Source organism: Clytia hemisphaerica, unplaced genomic scaffold (genome assembly GCF_902728285.1).
Source record: "Clytia hemisphaerica strain Z4C2 unplaced genomic scaffold, Clytia hemisphaerica genome assembly, whole genome shotgun sequence".
Classification (NCBI taxonomy): Eukaryota; Metazoa; Cnidaria; class Hydrozoa; order Leptothecata; family Clytiidae; genus Clytia; species Clytia hemisphaerica.
Window position 1 is genome coordinate 198181 of NW_027104090.1, and position 14712 is coordinate 212892.

General features: G+C 37.0%; 1 protein-coding gene across 1 annotated transcript in view; it reads right to left on the bottom strand.

The window, feature by feature from the left end:
* Positions 1 to 6374: 6374 nt before the first annotated feature.
* Positions 6375 to 14712, bottom strand: part of LOC136812739 (transmembrane protein 107-like) — a 28059-nt gene continuing 19721 nt past the window's right edge. The window contains exon 6 of the mRNA XM_067069263.1: positions 6375 to 6624. The gene's annotated coding sequence lies outside the window, so the exon portion shown is untranslated. The remainder of the gene's footprint in view (positions 6625 to 14712) is intronic.

Sequence of the window (14712 nt, forward strand, 5' to 3'; positions counted from 1 at the left end):
TGCATTTTCAATGAGCTCTTTTGTTGATAGGTGAAATCTTATTGGCTAACTTAAGTCTCGGAAATAAGATGAGACGAGATTCATTGTTTCTGACATTGGTGTAAGAAAATATTTGGACTAAAAAAGGGCCTGTAAACTTTGCAATCTTTCATCAAATGAGAAGATTTTTCGATCAACATTTTCTTCAAGGTGAACCCTATTGCTTAATACTTTCCTCCAAAATTCTCCAGCGACTTTTTGTCTACAAATTGGGTCTGAAATTGTGTGTGCTTATAAAGAACTTTTTATTTTCTGGCTAGAGAAAATATCTTTTCAAAACAAACGCAAACTTATTTCGTGGAGCTAGATTTTATTTTATTCTCGTATATTAGAAGGCTAGAAATCTTCGATGCTGATAGTAAGAATGTTCAGAACAGACTTGAGTTCTACTAAAAAGTCGTATTTCGTCGGGCGAGCCTATAATTTCTTTTGATTTATTACATAAAAGAAATCAAAAGACTTTAACGACCAATTACCGACAAATTCATCTCCTGTCTTTCTTTATACCTCTATGATTAAACTGTTTCTGTCAAAGATACATGACTATTTTCCTTGGAAAATACATGAAATTGTTTCTGTCAAAGATGCAAGAACATTTCCTTGAAAATACATGATTTATAAATCTGTTTCATAAATCGTTTTGATAATTTCTTTTTGGCGACGTCTTCAGTGATATGGTTCTATCCAAGGGAGACATTTACTTTAGGCGTAAAAACTTTCGCAAGGTAGAAAAATCAGAATAAAAACATACTGGTTTAAAATATTTCGCTCTCTCTTAGAGCATCTTTTTTTTTTCTTTTTTTTTTTGTTTTGTTGTTACCGGAGCCAGTCCCGGCACGGGTCTTTTGTGTTACAAAAGTTAATTGTCTTTAAATAAATAAATAAAAATGAAAATATTTTGTAAATATCACACCTCACAACCTCACTCACGGAAAGACCACAAGACTTCGTTCAGCTTTTGATCTTTCAGTGCTACTTGGTCTGGGGTAAATGTGCGACTCGCACGTTCACCTCTCAGACAAGCAACAACTGATCGGATCAAGATGAAGGAAATCTTGCGTCGAATCCCGGCGATCACGACACTCTTCATGCAATTTTGCTTCTCTGAGATTTTCTCAGAAAGTCTATTTAAAATATCGAACATTCAGGGAGTTCCGCCAGTAGCACCAAAAATCATGGTGTGTGAAGTCCCTCTCTCAATTTCCTGGATTCGTTGGTTATAAGCTCTTTTCTTCTGCTTCTCAAAGCTTGCTAATGTAGTTGAAACGGATTTTTCACGATAACTCGGAGCTAGAAGGTTTGAAACCTTAACATCAAAGAATGCTCTCTAAAACCGTGTCCAAAAACCGTTACCACTAACATCGGCCCTTGCCTCATTACCACAAATAGCTGATTTCTTAAAATCAGCACTATCAGTTCTTGTGAGTTCGAATAATGCGGGTTCAATTTTCACATCATGTGCAACTTCTTTCAACATCATCGCTAACGCATCACGGATGTTGTTGTGACAATGAATGACGTAACCACCGAGGTGACAAGAAAGTGCATGTTCGATGGAGAAGGATGCTTGACATGCACATTTGACCGGTAGTCTCCTCATCTGCCAACCGTACCGCATGAAAATCGCATCAAAGAATTTTTGCTTGTTCAATATGAAATTCTCTTCCCTCAAAGGAAGAGTCGTCAGCCACGATGAAGCACCCGGACATTGAGCAATTTCCAGTGTTTTGCGCTCAATGGATGGTAAAGAAGGCTCAATTTCCCAAAGGGTTTTCTCATATTCCTTTAGTCGTTGGTTTTTTCTTGATTTGATTATCGAAATCGAGCTTGTATAATCAACGGGCTCTTCACATTGTTTTACGACACGATCTCGTAATTCGGCCGTCGCACTTAGGCTCGTTTCGTGTTGGAATTTCGCTTCTTCTATCACATTTATGATACCAAGTCCCCCGAATTTCGTCGGCAAAGCCATCAAGCAACGTTCAGTATCATTGCATTGTCTTCCATCGCAGAAGGCGGGAATCAAGTGGAATCTGATGACGTTTTCGAGTGGTATCAGGTATTCGTCGAGGTCTTTGACCGTACGGAATATGTAGTTGAATTTTTGGCGATATCCAACTACGAATGACACATACGCAGCTTGTGGTTAGAGCATCTTCAGTTTTTTTGAATAACAAAGACGTTTAACAATTATATTTAACGACGCTAGAACGGCATTACAATGACTTCTTCAGTTTTTGACGTGGAACATCTGGTACACTTCTTTCGCGTATCCGTGGCAGTCTTTGTTGAGACCTGATGGAGCCAGAGTTTGGAGTCTGCACATCCATTTATCTTCGGCTCGTTCTCTTTCTGCGGAGGATGAAAAGTCACTTTCTAGGAAAAACAATCGCCAACAAAATCGTGCGAAATGATATCTTGGAAAGACCACCACGTCAAAACACCACGAAACCGTGTGGTAAATGCAAGCTATGCCCGAACATTGTCACCCAGTCGGAAATCACTCACAATGGTATCACTAAACGTGTAACCAATGGTGGTAGCTGCAAAACGAAGAACGTTGTGTATGCAGCCAGATGCAAGATCCATGACTAGTTGTACGTTGGTCACACAGGAGAAGCCTTGTTAACGCGTTTTTCAAAGCACCGCTACGACATTGGAAAGAGACCGAAAAATTCAGAGTTGGCAGAACATTTCCATCGCGACCACTCCTTTGCTGACCTTGAGGTGATGATCCTAGAAAGTGACTTTTCATCCTCCGCAGAAAGAGAACGAGCCGAAGATAAATGGATGTACAGACTCCAAACTCTGGCTCCATCAGGTCTCAACAAAGACTGCCACGGATACGCGAAAGAAGTGTACCAGATGTTCCACGTCAAAAACTGAAGAAGTCATTGTAATGCCGTTCTAGCGTCGTTAAATATAATTGTTAAACGTCTTTGTTATTCAAAAAAACTGAAGATGCTCTAAGAGAGAGCGAAATATTTTAAACCTGTATGTTTTTATTTTGAGTTTTACTTCGTCCGCAATGCTGAATTGAATTGATTAAGGAGGTAGAAAAATCGCGAAATTCACAACATTTACTTTCGCGAATTTGAGGAAAAAAATTTTTTCGCGAGTATAAACTTTCGCGAATCGTAGGATAAAAAAGAGAATTTTCGAATAAAAATTGCCTTAAAAGTGAAAAATATTCTCTAAATCCGCTAAAGACGGTTTGCTCTTCCTTCGACTTTAAAAAGGCATTAAAGGATAATAATATGCCGAAAATTTGATATTTATTATGAGTTCGAGGTTTTATAGATTTCTAACTTTTTTGAGAATTTTTCGCGAGCATAAATTTTCGCGAATTGCCCTGTTTACAATTTTCAAAGACATTTGCTTTCGCGAAAAAGGCCGAAATTCGCGAAAATCGCGTAAGTTTCTGCTCGCGAAAGTTTGTACGCCTAAAGTATACCCTAATATACCAAAATATACGCATTTTTTCTGTAAAGAATCCCTGAAATATTTTTGATAATGATCAGCGTAATAAAAGTCATTTATTGACTCGCGCAGTTTTTTGTTTTTTTTGAAATTTCAATTTTTTAAACTGGTCTTAATAAGTTTGTACTTCTATGCTAATGATTGTGTAGCGCCGTGGGTAAGAGCACTGAATGAAGAAATAATTCAGCAAAAAGAATTTGTCTAGGTTCAAATCCACTGTTAAACTTACGGATGATGATTCAGATAAGATTATACCGATCATACACAGTTCATCAAAATTGAGTTTAGGTATTCCCAATGCGACTGTATATCAATTTGAGCATGTTAATGCGCATGCGTAATCTAAAACCGCAAGTGGTTAATATATGGAAATATATAAGCAAAACGAAATGCGGAGGGTTGGTCGGTCGGGGTGGAGGTGTCCTATAGTAACTCAATAATACATCCAAGTCACTTAAAGAATTGAATTTCCTTAGTCTATTTCCATTAAAAAAGAAAGATTTTTGTTGAAGTTTCTTCTATTTTTATTGAAATTCTATATTTTAAGAGTGTCATGAAAAAGAGTGTCCGGGACATAGCGCATCGCTGCCTAAGGGGTGATTTAGGAGAGGTACGCGACCATACCTCGTCCCAGACCCCTAAGGTGGGTTTCGAGCAAAGCACCTTATGATACACCGGTCGTCAGCGGTACTGATTGTGCACGCGCAATCGAGCAAACTATGCTGAGAGCTCTGGGTATCGTAAGTACGCGAGCTACGAGCGAACAAGTTCTCAACACGAAACAGGATACCATAACATCCCCAGGAACCGGCTGCCGCATGTTAAACCATGAATTCAACCATGGTTAGGCGCTTGCAGACTGGTATGGACTGCCGCACGAAAACCTCTACTTTCCTGGGAATGGGCCTTGTCACGTGTCATGGACACAAGTCAATTGCGACAACCAGACTAATATTCCATCATCTAACCATATTTCTTTGCTTTATTATTATTTGTGGTTTATGGCACGCATGCGCTGTGAAGGCCGTGATTATACTACAGATACTTTGGAGAATTTACATAAATATCGAGATTCAGATCCGAGAAAATTTTATGTTTCCTCTACCATCATGCTATTTAACTTTTTTTCTAAAGAGGTTTTCAAGTGAATCGAAAATTTAAAACAATGATTCCCAATAAACGATCCAAATACGAAACTGGGAAAAATCCAGGGAAAAATATGCCGATTCAATGTGGCAATAGAGGTGGGAGAATTAACCGGGCGTCGAGCGGTCAAATTGAAGATTTTTGGTGTGTACCGTTAAAACTTTCAAAATTTCAAAAATAAAATCAGTCTAATAGTGTTATTCCAATTATAGCCGAAATTCCAGAACAATTTCTAGTCGGAGTAAATATTTTACCAAAATCTAGAAAAAATTCTTCCATGAAATCTTTTTCTAATGTCCAATGATGTTAAGAGTGCATAAACAACGCCATGTGTCAGGTAAGTTCTTGCAGATAATATTTGAGGGCTATAGGCTACATAATATTTTGGAGGCATCAATCAAAACGTAGAACTCACAATAAAAGTTAAATTTTCGACAAAAAATTGACGTTTCTTTTTCAAAAATAATCATACAACAAAACACCACAAATAATATATCCAAATTTACAGTAATAAATACAATATTTACTACCCATAACGAAGTAAATTTTAAAATTTGTAGTCGATTATAATATTCAATAACACTATATAGGGATACCAATTTTTTTAGCTCCGATTTACCCCCACAGTTTGATAGGTTGACTGGGATCCCGTTAACGATATCAATGATCACTTACATTTCCCACAATTCTCATGCCTTGAGTTTAAAACCTGAAGGGCTAGAGTAAAATCTTCCAGGCAAGAAAAAGTGAAGCCACTTTTTTCCCATCCAGAACGCGTCTAGAACGTTTTTGAGGACTACATTTCTTGAAATCTAGCGATAGATTTTATTTTAGTTCCAACATTTCTGTAAAAACCACGCGCGGGCGTTCTGAATGGGAAATAAGTCGCTTCATTTCCCACCCAGGAGTCTCGAGGGTAGCCTTTCGGGCTTGGAAGCCAATGTTCTTTACCTCTAATCTCTAAACATACACGTTTTTTTTATATAAGAACAAACTGTATAAGAACATAAGGCTTCGATACCAAAATGTTAAGAACAAACTTAAGAACATAAAATGTTAAGAACAAAGTTAAGAACATTTTAAGGCTTTAAAACACCGGATTTCTTGGAATAATAGATAACAATATTCACAAAATGAAAAAACAAGAATATGTTAAGGACATTTTTAGGCTTAATACTTAAAAAGTTAAGAAGATCTGAAGGCTTCAAAAATTTTGGTTGTACTCATTGAAAAAACGTGTAATGGATCCCGGAATTTCCCACTATTGCGATAAAGGAATGACCTATGCCCTCGTTTAGCTGTATACCCTGTGGACCACTTTTAGGAGCGTGACAACATCAGTCTTTGCTCGCTTACCCGAACCGCACTGATGAGTTCTGGGGAAATGCGATCTATGTGCCTGCGGGAAGTTACTTTTTGGTCCTCAGTTTTTCGCCTGTATAAAAAACCTTTATATGCTATTATGCCCAAACGACCCTAGAGAAAAATGCACCAAGAGGACTTTAAAATATTTAGCGATACTAAATTTGACCGGGTTAATTTTTGAACAAAATGATTTTTCGAGTTTCTGTAGGTACCGGATGAAAATCATGAATAGTTATTATCAAACTAATTTTTCTAAAATGGTTTTTACCGGGAGACAGGGCCGTGAGAATAATTTTGATCTCGCACTTGATTAGAATTGAAAATCCCAGTAAAAATGACAGAAATGAGTTTTTTAACTCCAAGAATATTTCAACACCAATTTATTTCGAATCTCGGACGTTTTCCGCATGGTGTATTAGATCGTCAAGATCGGTATTGCTTCATTCGATCCAAGTGGAAGACCGTCGATCGGATTCATCATTGAACTGGTAAGTGGTGAAATACGGTGGTGATATCGGCATGTAACATTCATACAACCGCAATTTCTTGTTGCAACGCGATCGTTGAATGAACAATTACAAATCCAGCATTATCCTTGAAAAAAGAAAGAATTAGTATTAAAGAGTTTTCAAATTATAAAAAAAAATTTGAATATGGGGGGAGGGGGTGAAAAAATAACATTTTATGGAAATTTACCCCCCCCCCTGGACTTTGTGACTTTTGACCCCCGGAAAAGCATCAGTTGACCCCCTGAACATTCAAAATTACCCTCAAACAGAGCAAAGTTACCCAAAAATAGAGCAAGTTTACCCCCGGACATTTTGTAGGTTTTTTACTACCCCCGGAAACTATATCCTCCCCCCCCCAGGTACGGACATTTTCTGGAAGAGCCCAATACAGTTATTTTGTTTGTATTTTAGAATTGGTCTACTTTGCGCCCAGAGAAACTCGAGCATTGGAAAGCTTGCTCCATTTTACTGACCACCTCTCTCCCACACGTAGCCCTGGAATCCCCCTGCCTTGTTTCCTTGAGTATTCATGATATTCATGACCCCGGCTTTTGCCAGTGGTGGTAAATTTCATACAACTTTTGACTAGTTTAAATTTGCCACTACTGGCAAAAACCGGGGTCTTTCCGTAGAAAACATAACGTCATGAGTATCATGAATTGCTTTTAACTTTGAAAAATTTCTACCTACTAAAGCTTTTGTGGTTTTTATTCGACTACCTACCACTCAAATTCCTCAGCAAAGTAGCCTTGATAATCGAAAATGGGTAAAGGATCGCAAAGTTGGGAAACTTACAAATATAGAAACAGGAAAATACTTTTTCAGAATTGCCAAGCCCCCTTTTCAAAACGACCTCCTGTCTTGCCATCTCCATTTTTAGGTTTTTCCGGTCCATAGAAACCGAATAGAATCAAGCTATTTATGGTATTAACCTTCTTATAGAATTCATTTTTGACCACCTAAATCGGTCAACTCAAATAAGCCAATATTCTTAGGAAATTAACATTTCAGTGTAACCCGACCTTTACTTCCTATCCGAGATCAATCAACCGAAAATGTCGTTAAAACCTCATTTACACCAAACCGGAAACTCAAATTAGCCGAACAAGAAGTTTTAAAAATAACGAACATCAATAAATGACGTCACTTTGTTAGAATACAAAACAAAGCAGTGATACCAAATAAGGTAAAAAGGAAAACCATAGTTTTAGAGGACATAATTTCTTTCCTTTTAATTGATTATTTTTTCTCTGAAACAGTTTAAATAGTTGACGCGGATAATTTTTTAATAATAAGTTTACTTTGGAACAGTGTTTGATTTTGAGTCAATTTTTTTGAAAAAGTTTGACTTTGGTCTAAAATTCTTTGGGACTTGGTTTTGATTAGCTGATTTACACTACATAAAAAGTAAGTTACAAATCTATTCCATCCAGTACGGTCGATCAAGTTTACTCTATACACCTTTTTAACCGTATTCGCGCGGTCAGGCGCGGGCCACTTTATTATTTAATTTACCACCCTAAACTCAATCCAATCCTTTTTTTACCATTTCTGCTATTGTCTTTAAGTGCGAAAAAAAGACCTTCGGCAATCAATTTTGAAATTTCCGTAAAGATCGGGATATCTTTACAGATAAGGGCACTTTAATGCAGAAAGGGTGCTAGGGTAGGGCGCATCCCCCAAATTGATTTAGTGGTAGCGTGTATAAATGTATGTTTAGTGGCAAAGAAAATGCTTTAAATTGATCTGAGGAGATGCGAGCAGCCTGGTACTAGGGTGACGTGGACGGCAAGGTTAGGTCTTTGAAGCTCGAAGATCTTTCCAAGGATGCCAAAACTCCCATTTAGACCCGGGGGGGGGTACTAGGGTTGCAAGCTGACGGAGGGGGGTGCCGCCCGACTTTCGACCCTCGGACTCCTACCGGGACTAAAAAGGAGAAAACAAAGGAAAATTTTGGGAATTTTACGACCCTTACCGGGGCAAATTTTCCTCTTTTTCCTACCCTTAGTGGGACTGAAATTTGATTTTCTGGTTTTTCTGACCCTTAGCGGGACTTTGGAAATCCAAAAAAGGTACTCTTAAGGGCGGCACATACCGTACCCTCCGTTTGCCTAAATAAACCCCCCCTCCCCGTTAAGTTAAGATAACGTCAATTTTCTGACGGAAACACCCCAAGAAATACGGAATCTGAAATCTGTGTGTTGCTATAAAAAGACAAACATAAGATTGAAATTACTTTTTCGGACAAGAAATATCCATATATAGAGAAAGATCTGTTGTAATTTTATATAAAACACCTTTAAAGCTTCCCATGTTAAATACTTCTGGCAGGAAGCATTTTATAAATTTCATAATTAGATTTCTAGAACGCTTTATTTTGAATAGAAAGGAAATCTTTCTGAATTCGAGATCTCTTTCGAATACTGTCCTGACGTAGTAATAAACACAAGAAAGCCTGAGCGGCGTAAAGGCCCAGCAGTGTTGGCACTGTCGCCATACAACAGGAGCGAATTTTTTCAATGTATAGACTCGAGTCGGGCGAGTAATAAAGATTTGATTACTTTAAAGGGACATAAAAGTAGTGACGAAATTTTTGTAAACAAACCGTATGTAGCGGGATACAAAATCAAAACCAATGTCACATGTCAAAATAAAAAATGATTATTTCAATTTTTTTGCACGTTTGTTTAGGACACGTGATTTTAATTGTTCTCTTTAATGACACGTGGTTTGCGCAATGTTTACATTTTACTACATTTATGTCCCTTAATGAAAGAAAGATTTGATCATATAAGTTGGAGGAATCAATTATATGTGTTTTTTTCTTACGCATGCGCACAATAGAAAGTCAGGTAGTTCGATTTTAGCCTGGAATCGTTGATTGATAATTGCACGCAAATTTTTTCGACCAGTTGTGTTTTAAAGGTCCATTGCGCTGCGCTCTGGGCCAAAAAAATAGAGTTTTGGTTTGACTCGATGGAAAAGCAAGCTTAAATAAGAAATATTTTACATCTGTGATATATTCCAGAAATATCTTACTGGAAACAATAATATCCTCTCCTAGTAGACTCTGACTAATTCGAACTTCTATTATTCGAATTTTTCTATACTTTGAGTTTCCATTATAGGGAAACCCTCGTAAAATATTTTCTATAATTCTAATGTCTCTGGAATTCGACAAATTAACTTCCCGTTCCAGTTCGAATTAGCGACAGACAACTGTCAATCAAATTCGACAGATTGTGACAAAAAACCGCTAAAATCATACAATAAAATTGAAGAGATCAAACAAATCTCATTCTTTCTTCTGCTTTACTTTACAGAATTCGCGAAACCGCCATGGGTGACTATTGGGAACCAAGAGATGCTATCGCACGCGAAAAGAAAATTTCGGTAGGAGTGGCGCCCCAACAACAAAACAAAACATTTCATTATGTCGATGAAACGGATGATGCAGGAAAACCGCCCAGTAAAGCTGAAACACAACAACATTTGAAATGGCAAAAAAGTCAAGAAAAAGGACAAGGCGGCGATCGAGATCGCAAAGTATATTGCTGTTCTGTTATGTAAAAAATATTACTGGACCTTGTGCAAACTTCACTTCAGCCTTGAACATAAAAAAAGTGAAGAGAATTGGTCATCACATTATAATTGAGACAAAAAATACCTTGGTGTTCTGGACTGGACCCCTCGCCGTAAATTTTAAGTACAACCATAGTTGCCATACAGATGACTCTATCCAATTTAATTTTCAAGGGACCAAAAGTTTTCTCCGAGTGAGGGAAGGTTTCCGATTACGGAGTTTATTTTAGATCCAGCTGAGGGACCTATACTTTAGTCAGGATTACAGAAAAATTTGAGAAATAGAGGTTCCATTTGGAGCAAGTTGACTTAATTACCACTCTATCCAAGCCTTTATTTTTGTTAAGATAAGATAGAAACATCTCATGAGAAATACTTTTTAACAAAAGATCATTCAAAGCTAGTTCCGGATACAAATTTCATGTTATACGGAAATGAAAAAGTTCCCGTTTAGTTTATGTGATAACGTAATTACAGTTTTATGACCGGACAAAATTTTCAAACAATCTCTTACCATTTATGGAGAGATTTTTTCTGAAATTTAATTTATAGTTCCGGCTCACGTAGCTTTCGAATGGGAGAGCTCGAGCCAAAAGTATTTTGAAAAATTAGGTTTTAATTGATTTTTTTCGCCTGGCGAAACATTACTGAAACAAAAATGTCCCCGGGAGTATTATTGCGTGAGTACTTAGATTTTAGTGCGGTATTCTGAAAATTTTTGTTTAACCTCATACTGTATTGTAAATAGTATTTAAAAGAATTTATACCCAATCTGTCATTGTACATAGTAATTTATCATTTTTAAACCGTAAAACATCGAATTTGAAATTTGTAGTATTTTTCTCGCTTCTTTTCTCATTATAATTCAACTTCTTGGTAGTTGAGGAAGTTCCCCTGTACCTTGGCTATCCTTTTTTTTGGACCTACCTCGGAGGTCCTATAAATTAACCGATGTCCGTTCGTCCGTCCGTCCGTTCGTCCGTTCGTCTGTCCGTCTGTTACCAGCTTTTCTCAGGATTGGCTCATTAGTTTTTTCTGATTTTTGGCACAATGATGCAAAATGGCAATGCCCAAAATGTGACGGAGCCCGATTTTCGAATAAAAATTTTTTCCGGCCGAAAATGCCGGAAATATGCCGGAAAAACTTGTTTTTTGTCATTTTCTCGAGATTTTATCATTAGTTTTTTCTGATTTTTTGCTCAAAGATGCGTATTAACAATGCTCAAAACATGGCCGAGTCCGATTTTGAGAGAAAAAATTTTTTTTGGCCGCGAAATGCCGGAAATATGCCGGAAATCGCCGTTTTTCTGGATTTTCATTGGACTTTTTCCTTATAATTGGTTGTTTTTTCATTCAAAAAAACATTAATAAGCAATGCCCACCATCAAGCATCAAGCATGTTTCAATTTTCAATAAAATTGATTTTTGAAGCCGGAACTATTTAAAAATCGCCGGAACAACCTATTTTCGCCGGAAAGACAGTATTTCTTGAATTTCTCGAGCTGTACTTTATATTTTTTATGAAATTTTGCACACTGATGCAAAATGACAATACCTAAAATGTGACGGAGCCCGATCTTCGAAAAACATTTTTTCCGGCCGAAAATGTCGGAAATATGCCGGAAAAACCGGTTTTTGGTATTTTCTGGAAATTGTATCATTAGTTTTTTCAGATTTTTTGCAGAAAGATGCGTATTCGCAATGCTCAAAACATGGCCGAGTTCGATTTTTGAGAAAAAAAATTTTCCGGTTGAAAATGCCGGAAATCGCCGTTTTTGCAGATTTTCATTGGATTTTTTCTTATATTTCTATGTTTTTCACACAGAGACATTATTGATAACAATCCTTACCATCAAGCATGATTCAATTATCAATAAAACTGATTTTTGCGACCAGAACTTTTTATTTATTTTTTCCCTACAACCCTTTCCTCTCCCCCCATCAACAATCAATGATGAATTTATTGCGTTATGCATTTTCACTAAACGCTATATTTTCTGACTGATTTTTTTCATTTTTCTCCTCGCATTGCTATCTAACTTTCATCATCAGGTACCGGTAGGTCCATTCAGCATCTAGCTTGTTATTGTCTGTTCTACCTTGTCTGAAATAACACGATTGTTTCAAAATTAAAAGAAGTTGAGAATTTTCTTGAAACCTTTCTAGTAGTAAATTTTCTTCCTCTTTTGACAAAAGTCTTACCCTTTGAGAGACTTTTTTACAATTAGTTCTCTCAAAATCAAAAAAAAAATCCTAAAAATCGTGAATTCTCCGACCCTTAGAGAGACTTATTTAAAACTTGCTGATTTTTCCGACCCTTAGAGAGACTTTGAAAGATGAAAAGCCCGACCTTTAGAGCACGCACATACCAAGGACCCATTTTTGCCTAAGTAGCCCCCCCCCCCAGGTTTTTTCTAAATCACTATCTTTTCAATCTTGTTCCTAGATCAAAATGTTGGTCTATTACCATAACAACCAAATGATCAAAATAAATAAAAGCGTAATTTCCAATTTTGTGGCTCACAGTTTTCAGCCACAATCTGAAAATATTATCATTTTCTTATGTCTAGTTCCGCGAAAAATTACGATGCGAAGTGCACTTTTTTAATGACTTTATTGCAACATTAATGAGATCATTAGACTCTCAGTCGCCTAATTAGTAATTAATTAAATACCAACTAGCGCCATACAATTAAAAATTATTTCTTCCATACCATAATTACAACACTGGCATCTCATTGATTGAAATGAATCAAAAATCAACACTTAAGGCCGGTCTCCACTGCGATCGTTACGTCATATCGCACCAATGGAGTTGCTTCATTTTTCTTTTGACCAATAGCGTGGAAGCTTTGCTCGAAGAAGAGCGATCGCAGAGCGCGCAAGTGGAGACCGGCCTTTAAGGACAACCATCCTCATGGTTCTCTTGTTACGAGTTTCGATCAATGATTTATCATAGCCCGAAGGGCTAGATCCTCGGCCTTTATCGAAAAGTGAAGCAAGTTTTGGTAGGATATCCTACCAAAGAAATCACATGACAACAAGCAATTTCACTGGTTTGAGAGATGCAAAATAGCGTTTGCCGCCTACTTTTTTTATCTCGCGCTCCGAAAACAATTAAAATGCTAGCTCCTATCGGCACGAAATTTAAAAAGTCAAATTTTGTTCCTCTTTTTTCAAAATTTTAATTCTTTTTTTCTTGACAGGCTTCAGAACAGTAATTTCTTAATAACTTTTGAACTGAAATCAGAGTCTCAGATTGTTCTTAAAAGATGTTGAACCAAATACACTCTTTTTTATAAAAATCAGTAAATTTTTGAAGAGGCTCGGCTGTTCTTGTTCTTTTTTGGCACTCTGGGAGTCAAATTGTTCTAATCCTGTTCTTATGTAAGGGTTTGAATTGAAGCATTCTAGACTTTATACCAAGTTTTTCTACTTTAGCCCCTTAACTTCTTGAAATTTACCAGTTCCAGTAGTCCAGGAAAAAATGGCCAAAAACCCACCTTGAAAGGAACTTTGTGAACCATGGTTTTTTAGCTTCCTATGTACCTATAGATCACGGTTTGGGATGGTTTTCAGGCTGAATAGGTGATAAAACCCTAAAATTTGACCTAAAACGGTTGGAAGTTCTTTGAAAAGTGCAATTTTTCGCTGACTCAGCACTTTTTGTGAGATTTGTAAGATCTATAAATGGAATTATCTCGAGATCTACAATTTGTAACCCAACAAACCATACCATTTTCTTGAAGTACTCTTTCAGGGCTATCCAGCGAAAGTGTCAGAAATGCCTAAAAATTTGAAGGAAAAATGCTGACGTCAGCAGAAAAAGGGCTAAAACGGCCATTTTGACGACTTTGGCGGGCCCTAGCTCCGCAACGGATGTTCAAAACCAAGCATTTGACCCCATTTTCTTGCTCAGCACTTCGAGCTCTATCAGATTAGCACAAAAGTTTGTTCATTTGAGCACTTTGAAAAATCGACTAGTAAAGGGGGGACCCTTGATTGAGCAAAAGACCCCGTTTTAGGTCAAATTTTAGGGTTTTATCACCTATTCAGCCTGAAAACCATCCCAAACCGTGATCTATAGGTACATAGGAAGCTAAAAAACCATGGTTCACAAAGTTCCGTTCAAGGTGGGTTTTTGGCCATTTTTTCCTGGACTACAGGCTCAGTATTGTTTTTTTAATTCTTCTTAAATTGTTCTTATTTATTGGCGATTTTAGGCCTCATTGTTCCTATAAAAGAATAAGAGTGTAGAGCCTCGTATTCTTATAGAGAACGTGTACACAGAACAGCTTTGGTTCCGTAAATGTAGACTTCTTTCCTCCAATATCAAAATATTCTCACGATTTTTCACATCACGTTTTAAGCATAACTCATCAACGTCAGGCTGAATTAATCACGATGTTTCTTTCGATATATGATTTTACTGATAAAAAGAAAATTTTGAATGGAAGCCAAATACACCCTTTTTTACAAGAAAACTTTTTAGTGTAATAATGGGCTTTTCCAGAAAAAATTTTACCCCTACTGTTGAGGATATCAATTATTCAGAAGTACCCTGGAAATCCTACTTTATTAGTAAAGACCA